Source organism: Chrysochloris asiatica, unplaced genomic scaffold (assembly GCF_000296735.1).
Source record: "Chrysochloris asiatica unplaced genomic scaffold, ChrAsi1.0 scaffold00443, whole genome shotgun sequence".
In the NCBI taxonomy this organism is placed as follows: domain Eukaryota; kingdom Metazoa; phylum Chordata; class Mammalia; order Afrosoricida; family Chrysochloridae; genus Chrysochloris; species Chrysochloris asiatica.
In genome coordinates this window covers 324083-336203 of record NW_006408961.1, presented here as the reverse complement: position 1 = coordinate 336203, position 12121 = coordinate 324083, and the positions used below count along the sequence as shown (strand labels likewise).

The 12121-nt window shown below is 38.1% G+C and overlaps 1 pseudogene; it reads right to left on the bottom strand.

Annotated features, from left to right (window-relative positions):
• Positions 1–5342: 5342 nt before the first annotated feature.
• LOC102811105 lies at positions 5343–9774 on the bottom strand (annotated as a pseudogene).
• Positions 9775–12121: the final 2347 nt, after the last annotated feature.

The following is a 12121-nucleotide window of genomic DNA, read 5'->3' as shown; positions in this document are numbered from 1 at the left end:
CTTCCAAATTTCTTGGCAGAGATGAGTGAGTGCCTCCTGTGCCGCCTCACTTTACTGAAAGATTTCAATTTGTATTCCATCAATTCCTGGTGCCTTGTTCTTTGCCACTTCTTTTAATGCACTTTGGACTTCCTCCCTGAGTATCATTGGCCCTTGTTCATATGGTATCTCTTGAAATGGTTGAACATTAACCTTTTCCTTTTGGTACAATGATTCTGTGTATTCCTTCCATCTTTTCTTGATGCATTCTGCATCATTCAATAATTTGCCCAGTGAATCTTTCAATAACAAAAGTCAAGGCTTGCATTTTTTCTTCAGTTTCCCTAGCTTGAGAAATGCTGACCGTGTTCTTCCTTTTTGGTTTTCTAACTCTAAATCTTTGCATATTTTATTATAGTATTTGGCTTTATCTTCTAGAGCTGATCTTTGAAATTTTCTATTCAGCTCTTGCACCTCTTCAATTTTTCCATTTGCTTTGGCTTCTCTACACTGGAGAGCAAATTTCAGAGTCTCTTCTGACATCCATCTTGACCTTTTCCTTCTTTCTTGTCTTCTTAATGACTTTGATTCAATAGTGAGTAATTATTATCATGACTGATTGCAACTTTCACAACTTTAAAGGTGGAAGTTTTGTGATATAAAGGAGGGAGTGATTGATTTTGCAGTCCAGGAACAGAGGACTCTAGGATCATCAAGAGAAAGGAGCATGAGCGGAATGTGGGACCCTATCCAGAGTAGTAGCAACACCAGAGATGGTGACAGAAATGAGGACCTGGAGAAATAGAGCAGCTGAGGACTCTAGACTTATAGAAAGAGAAATGTTATGTGCTGGTGGCCAGGTGCTGGTGGCCATGAGGCAGACTTTCTGCCTGTGCCCTTTGGTTTTTTTGTATGATTATATATTCATGAGTGTTTATGTGTATACCCAACAACAACAACAAAATAAAACAGAGGGCATAAAACCAAATACTGTTAATTGATGATGCACTGAAGAGATTGGAATCATTGCAATGAAATTATAAATGATGCTGTACCATGTAAACGGTAACTCAATTAACCATAAAAATTAAAGAAAAAAAAATAGAATGTTTAAAAAAAAAATGATATCAGACCCCATCATCATCTTTTACAATAGGGTTGGTCTCTTTGGTAATCAAAAGAAAAATGAATTATAGATTATATGTTTTATGATAAGTTGTGCTCAGATAACACACCAAATGAACTATTCTAGAGCCGATGCCATTCAAATGTTTTGGAAAATATTTTCTTCCCCAACTCCTTTTGGGTTCTCATCATTTGGCTAAAAGGTCACATGTGATTCACAAATACATATCTCCAGAATACATGTATGGAGAAACATAGAATACTAATATATTACATATATACTGTTGCATAAGAAGTTATGAAAAAATAAGTGACTTAAACCACTTAAGTAGATTGGCTCTACTTCAGAGTATCTCATGAAGTTGCAGTCAAGAATATAGCTATTTGAAGACTTAACTTGCTGTTGTTTTTAAATACTGTGGAGTCGGTTCTGACTCATAGTGACCTTGTATAGGGTTTCTGAGGCTGTAAATCTTTATGGGAGACGAAAGCCTCACCTTTCTCCCATGGAACGGCTGATAGTTTTGAACTGCTGACCTTGAGGTTAGCAGTCCGATTTGTAACCACTACACTACTAGGTTTCAAGAATTAATACAGTCTTTTGAAAACTTTACTAGGATAAAATAATTAATTTTCAAGACATCTCACTACATGCCTATTAAGTTAGTACTCATTTCAGATGTTTTTGTTTGGTGTCATTGAATCAGTTACTACTCATATTGGCACTATACACAACAAAATAAAGCACTTTATGAACCTGTGTTATCATCACTATCTTTGTAGTCATTGAGCCAATTGCTACATCCACTGGGAAAATCATTCTAATTGGGAGTATTCCTCTGTTTCATTGACCCTCCACTTTACCAAGCATGATGTCGTTCAGAGCTGGTTTCTCAAGACAGTATTATCTGAAGTTTGATAGATTAAGTCTCACCATCCTGGGTTCTAAGTAGCATTCTGGTTGAACTTCTTTCAAAACAAATTTTCTTTTGGTCTTCCAGCAAACAAAGCCATAACTCAAATACGTCAATTAGTCTTCAGTCTTCCTAATTCATATTCTAACTTTCACAAGTTTATGAGGCTACTAAAAACATCATGGATTGGGTAAGGCACACAGTAGTCCTCAAACTTACATCTTTGGCCTTGGAAACCTTAAAGAGGTCTTGTGCAGCAGATTTGCCTAGTGCAATATATTGTTTGTTTTCTTGACTGGTGCATCCATGAGTGTTGATCTGGGCAAAATTTATCTTGAAGTATTTTCCAAGGAAATTTAAGTCTTTGAACACTTCAATCTACTCTCCATTTATCATGATGTTATTTATTGATCCAGATGTGAGGATTTTTATTTGTTTTATGTTGAGGTGCAACCCATAATGAATACTGTATTCTTTAATCTTCATCAGTACTTATTTTGCTTCCTCTTGGGTTTCAGTAAGCAAGTGAGTATCATTAGCATATGACTGCTTGCTAATAAATCCTCCTCCAAACCTGATACCACATCCTTCCTTATATAATCCAATTTCTCAGATTGTTTTCTCAGCATGCAGATGACTAAACATTTTGAAATAAGTAAATCCAATGCAAAAGTTTTCTGATTTTAAACCATTCAATGTTATTCGTTTCTGTTTGAATACTGCCTGTTTGTCTATGTATAAGTTCCTCATGAGCTCAATGAAGTGCTCTGGAATCCACATTCTCCACAATGTTTTCTCTCCAGCTTGTCAGTCTAAATCCTCACATAGGTACTAAAACATATCTTTCTTGTATAGTCTGCTTTCAGACAAAATCTATATGACCTCAGCATTGATATTCCTTGTTATAAGCCATCTTATGAAACCAGGTTGAATATCAGATGTCAATGTATTGTTGCAGCCATCATTTAATTATCTTTAACAAAAATTTAGTTTGATGTGATATAAATGATGTTGTCTGATAATTTCCCCATTACAGTGTCATCTTTCTTTGGAATGGGTACAAATATAGATCTCTTCTAATTGGCTGGCCAAGTAGTTGTCTTCTAAATATCTTGCCACAAATGAGTGATTCCAGTGTAGTATCAGTTTGTTGAAATATTTCTATTTGTATTTTATCAATTCCTGGAGTCTTGTTCTTTGCTAAATCCTTCATTGCAGTTTGAAGTGCTTTCTTCAGTGCCGTTGGCTTTTCACCATATGCTAACTCTTGAAATGTTTGAACACCAGCCATTCTATTTTATACAGTGATTCAGTGCAATCCTTACTTCTTCTTCTTCTTCTTCTTCTTCTTCTTCTTCTTCTTCTTCTTCTTCTTCTTCTTCTTCTTCTTCTTCTTCTTCTTCTTCTTCTTTATCTCAGAGCGTAGGGCTTTATAGCTTTATAGGACATTGACTTGTTTCCTCTGTCACAAAGAGAAAGAACCAAACAAAAGTCCCTACATTTATATAACTTAAAATACATTATATCATTACTACATATACTTCAATAAATCTGAGCCTATAAAACACATTTCTTAAAATTAATTGTTATCAGAAAATATATAAAGAAGCTCCACTCTGCCTCACTTTTCCACCAGCTTTTTAACAGGCTCATGGAAATCTCATTTTCTGGTTTTGAATTGGATTCAAGCATCAGGTGTAATAAAAATCTCTGGAACTATATTTATATTCATGTGGGTCATTCCCACACAATAATGTCCTCTCTAAAAAAGCTTTTTGTTATATTCTCTATTTCAACTTCCAGAGTTTTCTACTAAATTGTAGAACCACAGCACTTGGGATTCTCAGTCAAGCAGTATATAACCTTGCCACCAATATGTATTACTATAATGCATTTTTAAAATATGTTAAGACGAAAATGCAAGAAGTTCAGTCAATTCTGTTAATGAACCAGTTGTTAATAAGCTAGTTGTTTATTTTTCAAACAGAACAATTCATTCAACTTAGCATATGGGTACAACAATAATGTTATTGGAGATTTCATTGTCATGACTTACAAACTTCTGAAATGTGACAGTATCTGGCTCAGCTCTGAAAATGCTGAAGAGTTGGATAGCTCTTAGAGCTGTAACTACACTCCCCCTCCCCACCAATACAACCTTACAACCCTGGTAAGAGACCTATGTCTCCAGAACTCACATAGGTGACCTCCCCCAAGATTGGTCAAACACAAGGTAAGAGTCTAACTCACATGCAATAGTTTTCAACTAAACCCTCAATGATTTATAGTGGAATACTTAGCTATTTTTGGTAGGAATACATTACCTATCACAGTGCTTTGTTGATGGAAAATGTTTACTAAAACACATAGGTTTTTTGTTTTGTTTTGTTTTGTTTTTTATCTAGCCGGATATTCAACCCCTTTGTACCAAAGCAGCAAACAAATCTGATACTTGTTGCCTGCTTGTCAGAAAATGTTTTTCCTAACAAAGATGGAGGCAAAATAATAATGAATTACATCATTAAGACTTGTTTTCTAGCAGCCCACACAGACCAAGGTTTACACTTGCCCTGCAACACTATTTTTCAATGCAAATTCTTCCCTTATGTTTTAACTGTTGTTTGGTTTGTCTGCTTTCAAGTGATGCACAGAAAAATATTAACTTCATTAGTAGGATGCCTCCAAATTACATAAGGTATAACCTTTTTGAGATTCCTTGCAGAAAGATACTGCATTTATATACTGCATTTTTAGATCAAATTGTGAATCCTCTCTAATCTTAAATGTTTTACTCACTTTTTGATGCTTTACCATCACCTCTTAACAAAAAACTTAAGGCTCATTTTATTTAGTCATCTTTTTTCTCTGATTTTCTGAAGTGAATATTCAAATTAGGTAAAAAGAGATAAAAGGGGAAATTTTGGAAAGATGGTTTTAAACTCCTGTGTTGCTTTTTCATGTAGAAGAAAAGGTTGTTTTTTCAAAGAATATTCTGATGATCAAGACAGAAAAAACTTATCTGTCTAAAAGGAAAAAAGAATAGGTAGTTCATTCTTTAGAAAAATAATAAAAATTATAAATACCATATAGAAGAGTTATGTATAAAATATATAAAATACTGGAATTATGTATAAAATTTCAGTTTCTAGGAAGGTATGACACCCTTCTTTCAGGAAAAATAATGGCAAGTGATGACTTTCTACATTTCCCAGTGACTTTTCTGATAGTCAATAGGAAACAAACCATCATGTATCATTTCATGGTTTTCATTTTGTCTTCATTTCTAAAGAAAAAGACCTGAGCATTATTTTTTTCCCTCATTTCTTAAACTTGCACACCATTCAGAAATTTTGCTGCATTGTGTCTTCTCTGATGTCTAAAAAGATTTGAGCTTTGACTATAAGATTTCCCATACTGAACACATATAAAGGTTTTTCCCCAGTATGGATTCTCCAATGATCAATAAGCCCAGAATTCTGGCTAAAGGTTTTTCCACATTCAAGACATGTATAAGCACAGAATAGATAGGGATGGGCAACTTGGACATTGGCTATCCAAAATGGGGGAGGGGGCATGAAAAAGGAGTCCTGGTGTGGCGCTGTGAGTTAATGCATCAGACTGGAAAGCCGTTTGAACTGCAAGGTTAGCGGTTCAAGCTCACCAGCTACTCTTTGGAAACCTTGTACAGGGTCGCTATGAGTCTGAATTGACTCGATGGCACTTGACAACAACAACAACAACAAAGGCAAGAAGTGACTGGCTTACAAGCTTTCAAGAGGGAACCTAGATCCAGAGGGTGTGGAGGAAGGTAGAATCTCCACTGAGTAGTATCCAATCTGTCTAGGCGGGACTGATGAAAGGAAATGCGGATAGGTCTCTTGTGATACCATGTTGAATAATTGTTATCAGTACTGAATGTGAGGGTTGTAAATGTAAAGGTAGACATTTTGTGGCAAGGAGGGGAGTGATTAACTATGCAGTCTAGGAGTGGAGGTCCTTGGGACCATGAAGGGAGAAGAGCAGAGAGCAGAACCCTGCCTAGAGAATCAGTGATCCCTGAGATGGAGGCAGAGACAATGATGTGAAGAGATGGAGCAGCTGGGGACTCTAGACCCAGAAAGAGAAAGGGGCTGTGTGCTGAGTACCGGGGTGGGGCGGGGCAGGCTTGTAGGATGTAGCCTTTGGTTGGTTGTTGATGCATGGAGGAGATTGTAACCATGGAAATGAAATGATATACGATAGGATGAGTGTAAGAACTAATGTTCCCCCATATAAACTATCACATAATTCACAATAAAACATTAAAAAAAAAAAAAAAAAGAAGTATAGCTATAATGCTTCTGAGAAGCCAGGATGTGGAGACTTCATCTCTCATACTTCAGACATGTTGGGGGGGGCGGGGGGGGGCAGGATGAACCAGTCCCTGGAGAAGGACATTGTGCTAGGTTAAGTGGAGGATCAAGGAAAAAAAGGAAAACTCCTAGCAAGATTAATTGGCACAGTGGCAGCAGAAATGGACTCAAAATTAACAACAATTCCCCCAGGAAAAATCAAGGCAAGTGGTCAGGTCCCCCCCTTCTAAGACTTAAGGGGAATACACAAGCAGGCATGTGGTCTGACTGATGACCACGTTGGTCACACTGATAAAGAGAAAAAAAACAATAAAGTACTATTATTGGTATTGGTCTCTTACGGATAGAAGACAGAAGAGTGATGAGAACTGAATATGCTTGGAATCAATTAGATCAATGGACAATTGGATCAATATGTTCACATCAGTCTCCATGACTCTTAAGACCAGAAGAACTAGGCAGTGCCTGACTACCACTACCAACTGCTCTGAAAGGAACCACCTTAGAAGGTTCCAGATTGAGCAGCAGAAAACATAGATCAAATTCAAGATTATTAAAAAAAAAACAAAATGACTAGGCTTACTGGTCAGAAATAGACTGCAGGAACACAAGACTGTGGCCCTTGATCACCCTTCAGATCTGGAAATGAACTCAATTTTTAATTTTTGGACTAAATGTTTAGTCCCAGTTTTCACTCCCAACTAACACTAGTAAGGTATGTTCACAGTGGAGTGGTAAATCATTCAAAATTAAAAGGGTAACATTTACCTAAAAACAAAGTTGAGAAGGGATGGAAAGGTGGGTGGAATGGAACTACAAACCAAAGGGAGGAAGTGGGATAACTGCTGGAGCATGGAGGGGACTGCAATCATTAAGATAAAACAAAATGTATGATTTGTTGAATGTGAAACTGATGATCTTGTCTGCAACCTTCACTCAATTCACAACAAAAAGTAAAACAACAACAACAAAAAAAACCAACATTGGGAGTGCTTAAGAGGAAAACAATAGGATATAAAGAAGTTTGTTAAATGTCAAATTCTTAAATTCTATCCACATTTTCCAACAACAGCATATATATTGACAGTAGTATATAATTAATCTAGGCAGACTCATATATAGCACAATTTCAAAGTGACTAGATGATATCTAAGACATGGTGGTGGTTTTTGGTAGGTGCCATCTAGTGAGTTCAGACTTATAGCAACTTTAGATAGAAAAGCATGAGACAATGCCTGAGTCAGAATCATCCTCTCAGTTGTTATAATGTAAGAGTCCATTATTAGAGTCACTGTGCTAGTCCACTCATGGGAGACCTTCCTCTTTTATACTGTTGACCCTCTTCTTTACAAGCATGACGTCCTTTCCCAGGAATTGACTCCTCCTGATACCATGTCCAAAGTCTTTCTATTCTTGCTTTGAAGGAGCATTCTGGCTGTACTTCTTCCAAGGAAGATTTGTTTGATATCTAGCAGTCCACAGTTTCTGTAGTTAGGTACTATAAATCAATTTCAAATCATAGCTAGCCTGTATAGGAATTTCAAGTTTATAAATCTTTACAGGAACCGCAAGCCTCATCTTTCTCCTGTAGCAGTCCAAGGTACTTTTCCCAATGTCATAATTCAAATGCATCAATTATTCTCCAGTCTCCCTTATTCATTGTTCAGTTTCACATGCATATAAGGTGACTGAAAATACCATGTCTTGGGTCAGGGACACCTTAAACCTCAAGGTGATACCTTTGCTTTTTAACACTCAAGAGCAGTCTTTTGCAGAGTTGCTTAATACAATGCATCTTTTGATTTCAGTTGCTTCCATAAGTGTTAATAGTGGACCTAAGACAACTTCAATCTTTTCTTTGTTTGTCATGATGTTCATTGGTCCATTTGTGAAGATTTTTTGTTTTCTTTAAATTGAGATGTAATACACTGAAGGCTGTAGTCTTTGATCTTCATCAGCAACTGCCTTGAGTCCTCTTTGCTTTCAGCAATCAAGGCTGTGTCATGTGCATATATTGTCTCTGTATAGGATTTCCGACAGTGGCTTTTGGGTTTGAACTGCTGACCTGGTAGTTAGAAATCTAATGCTTATCCTACAGCATGCTGTTAATACACCTTCCTCCAATCCTGATGACCAATTCTTCTTCAAATAGGCCAGTTTCTTGGATTATTTGCTCCGCATGCAGATTGAGTAAGTATGGTGAAAGGATAAAACCCTGACATACACCTTTCCTGATTTAAACCATGCAGTATCTCTTTCTATTCGAATGACTGTCTTTTGGTCTATGTACAGGTTCCACATTAACACACTGAAGTGTTCTGGAATTCCCATTCTTCCCAATGTTATCCATAGCTTGTTATAATTGACAGAGTCATATATAGTCAATAAAACACAAGTAAAGATTAAAAAAAAAGACACGTATAAGGTTTTTCTCCAGTATGAACTCTCTGGTGTTGCACAAAGATGGAATGTCTGCTGAACACTTTTCCACACTCAACATCTCATTAGGGCTTCTCTCCACTGTGAAGTATTTGATGAAGAATAAGGGCTGGAGCCTTGACTGAAGTGTTTCCCACATTCATCACAAATATGATGTTTCTTTCTATAGAGATTTATCTTTCTTTCAAACCTGCCCTTGGGGAAACAACCACTTCTATATTTAAAAATGTTAGCAGCACCAGGAACATTCTGAGATTCTACTGCTAAAGGAATATCCTGCTTTGGACGAAGTGATCCATTTTCAGTCCTAGCATCATCATCACAGTGCCTTAGGGAATGGAGCTCCCAGAATGCCCAATTGAGCTGATACTCCACAGCATCCAACTCAGAACTCGGTTATCCCTGAGCTTGTTCTTGAGGTATAATCTTCTCTACTAGTACTTACCATTTTCACTGATGAAGAGAAACAGGGTCATCAAGCTCACTCTCCAAAGTCTTCAGCACTGTCACTGAAAAAGTTCTTGGCGTTTGCTCACAGTTTCCCAAGGCCCAGGTAAATTCTGGTATCCAAACTGCATGAATAGCTGTCAGAAAACCTCTGGGTCAGGAAAATAGTTCCAGGGGATACTAGATCCCTCTTCCCCAGCGGGATCCTCCTGTAACTTCACTCTCAAAGTTTCTCTTCTTCATCTGGAGTTGGAATGAAAAGTATAGACTGTGTTTCCACTGCCTGTGCAGACATTCTGAATCACAACACTTTAATAAAGGCCAATCAAGGCAGGACACAGGACTGAGGAAAAATTACTATTTTTTTCCACAGGCAATTCCCCTAGCTTTCAGGCACAGAGAACACAACCTGTTCCCTAAACCTGCCTGGCAGTCAAGGAAGATCACCACCCAGATCCTTCATCAGCTTCTTCCAAGTGGCCTGGCGGTTGAAGTCCAGTGTCCCATTCATATACCATTCCCCGGCTCAGGCACAAATGGCTAGATCAGAAACCACAGAGGCCTCACTCCTTTACATCTTATTTTGATGCTTTTGGCATCATTCAGCATTTTGTCTATGTTGTGGTTGTTAAGTGCCATTGAGTCAGAATGGACACACAGTGACCCTAAGCATAACAGAAGTGGGCTAAAGCAATTGATACCTACAATAACTGTTAAAATGGGAGAGGGTCGGGGCAAGTGTGCATAGTCAGAGAAAAAGCGAAAGACCCCATATGAGATGGATTGGCCAAGTGGCAGCATTGATGGACTCAAGCGTGGCAACAATAGTGAGGTTGAAAGGGAAAACAACCCGGTGCCACTCATCAACCACACCGCACACCAGACGGCCCATCTAGAGACTTTTATTCAGAATTTTATTCAGGGTTAGGAAGGTGACCTCTGCCGGAGAGAGAAGCAGAAGGCAGAAAGAAGAGAGGGCAGAAAGAAGATGAGGAAGTCAATGGGAAGGGACTGTTCTTATATAGGTTCAACAGGGAGTGGTCATTGCTGGGGTGATTTAGCTCTGGCCTATCAAAAGCCATGTTGCCTTTTAAACTACATGCCTTGTAGCTTAGGGCGGGAAAACAGAAACCTAAGATTACAAAATGGAGTTGAAGGGAGTGGAGAGGGAAGAACCAGGAAGGTACAGTCTAAAATGGTGGACCTGATATTGTAACAGAGGTTGGCCGAGGATAGGGCAGTGTTTCGTTCTGCTGTTCATAAGGTAGCTATAGGTTGATACCAACTCGATGGCACCTAACAACAACAAGGCAAGAGAAACCAAGATTCAAAAGACAACCAAGCATCTTATCATTATTTGTCCTATTTTATCCATCCAAACCGTGCCTCAATCCCTGTATCCCAGAGTCCTGCTCTTCTAAAGTTGAGCATACATCACTATTTACCACTGTCCCACTTAGCCCATGCAAACCTGCCTGCATTTTCAGCCATCCACCTTGCTCTTCCATTCCCTTCCTCATTCAAGTGTAGTGCCCACTCCTGCTCACAGCACCCAAACACTCTTGAGTCTGTTCCATATCTTGTGCTCCATCTTCCGCTCTCTCTCCTTGCTCCACCCCCTACTTCCTGGTAACAAACAAAGATTTTTTTTTTTTTTTTCCCTTTTCAGTGTAGATGCTTTTTCTTAAGATTTTACAATAATGGTCCTATGCAGTATTTCTCCTTTTGTGACTGACTAATTTCACTCAGTATTAATGTCCTCAAGGTTCATCCATGTTTCAAAGTGGCTTGCATCTTCCTTGTTATTCTTCAAGGCATTATAATATTCTACTGTGTGTATGTACAAAAATTGGTTTATCCATTCTTCCATTGATGAGCACTTAGGCTGTCTCCATCTTTTTGCTAATGTAAATAGTGTTTCTGGGAATGTTGCTGTGCATGTATCTACTCATGTTATGACTCATATTTCTTGTGGATAAATACCAAATAGAGGAATTGCTGGATCATAAGGTATTTCTATTTCTAACTTTCTGAGGAAGTGTCATATTGCTTTCCAGGGTGGTTGGACAATTTTGCAATCCTAGCAGCAATGTAAGAGGGTCCCAATCTCTGCACATCCTCTCCAGCATTTATTGTCTTCTGCTTTTTTGATCTTCACTGCTATTGCAAGTATAAGATAATATCTCATTGTTGTTTTGATTTGCATCTCTCTAAGGGCTAGTGATTGTGAAAATTTCATGTTTGTTGGCTGTCTGAATCTCCTTTTTGCTGAAGTGTTTGTTCATGTCCTGTGCTCGTATTTTAATTGGGCTATTTGTCTTTTTCTTGTGGAGGTGTTGTAGTTTCCTATATATTTTAGGAAGTAGTCCCTTGTAATATGTATCATTGCAAAACATTTTGTGGTATCCCTGTTTATTCTTTTAGTGAAGTCTTTTGATGCACATAAGTTTTTAATTTTTAGAATTTCCCAATCATCTATGTTTCTACTTAAAAAAAAAAAAATCTTTAATTCTGAATCATGTGATAGTTTACATGGGAGAACATTAGCTTTATATTCATCCTATCGTATGTCTTTTCATTGCCATAGTTACACTCCCCTCTATGCATCATCAACCAACCAAAGGGTATATACTGCAAGCCTGCCCCCCTGGTCACCAGCACAGAGCCCCTCTCCCTCTCTGGGTCTAGAGTTCCCAGCCGCTCCATCTCTCCACGTCATCATCTCTACCTCAATCTCTGGCATCACTGGTTCTCTGGGTAGGGTCTCACACTCTACTCTTCTCCCTTGATGGTCCCTGGGACCTCAACTCTTGGATTGCATAGTCAATCACTCCCCTCTTTTTGATACAAAATGTCCACCTTTAC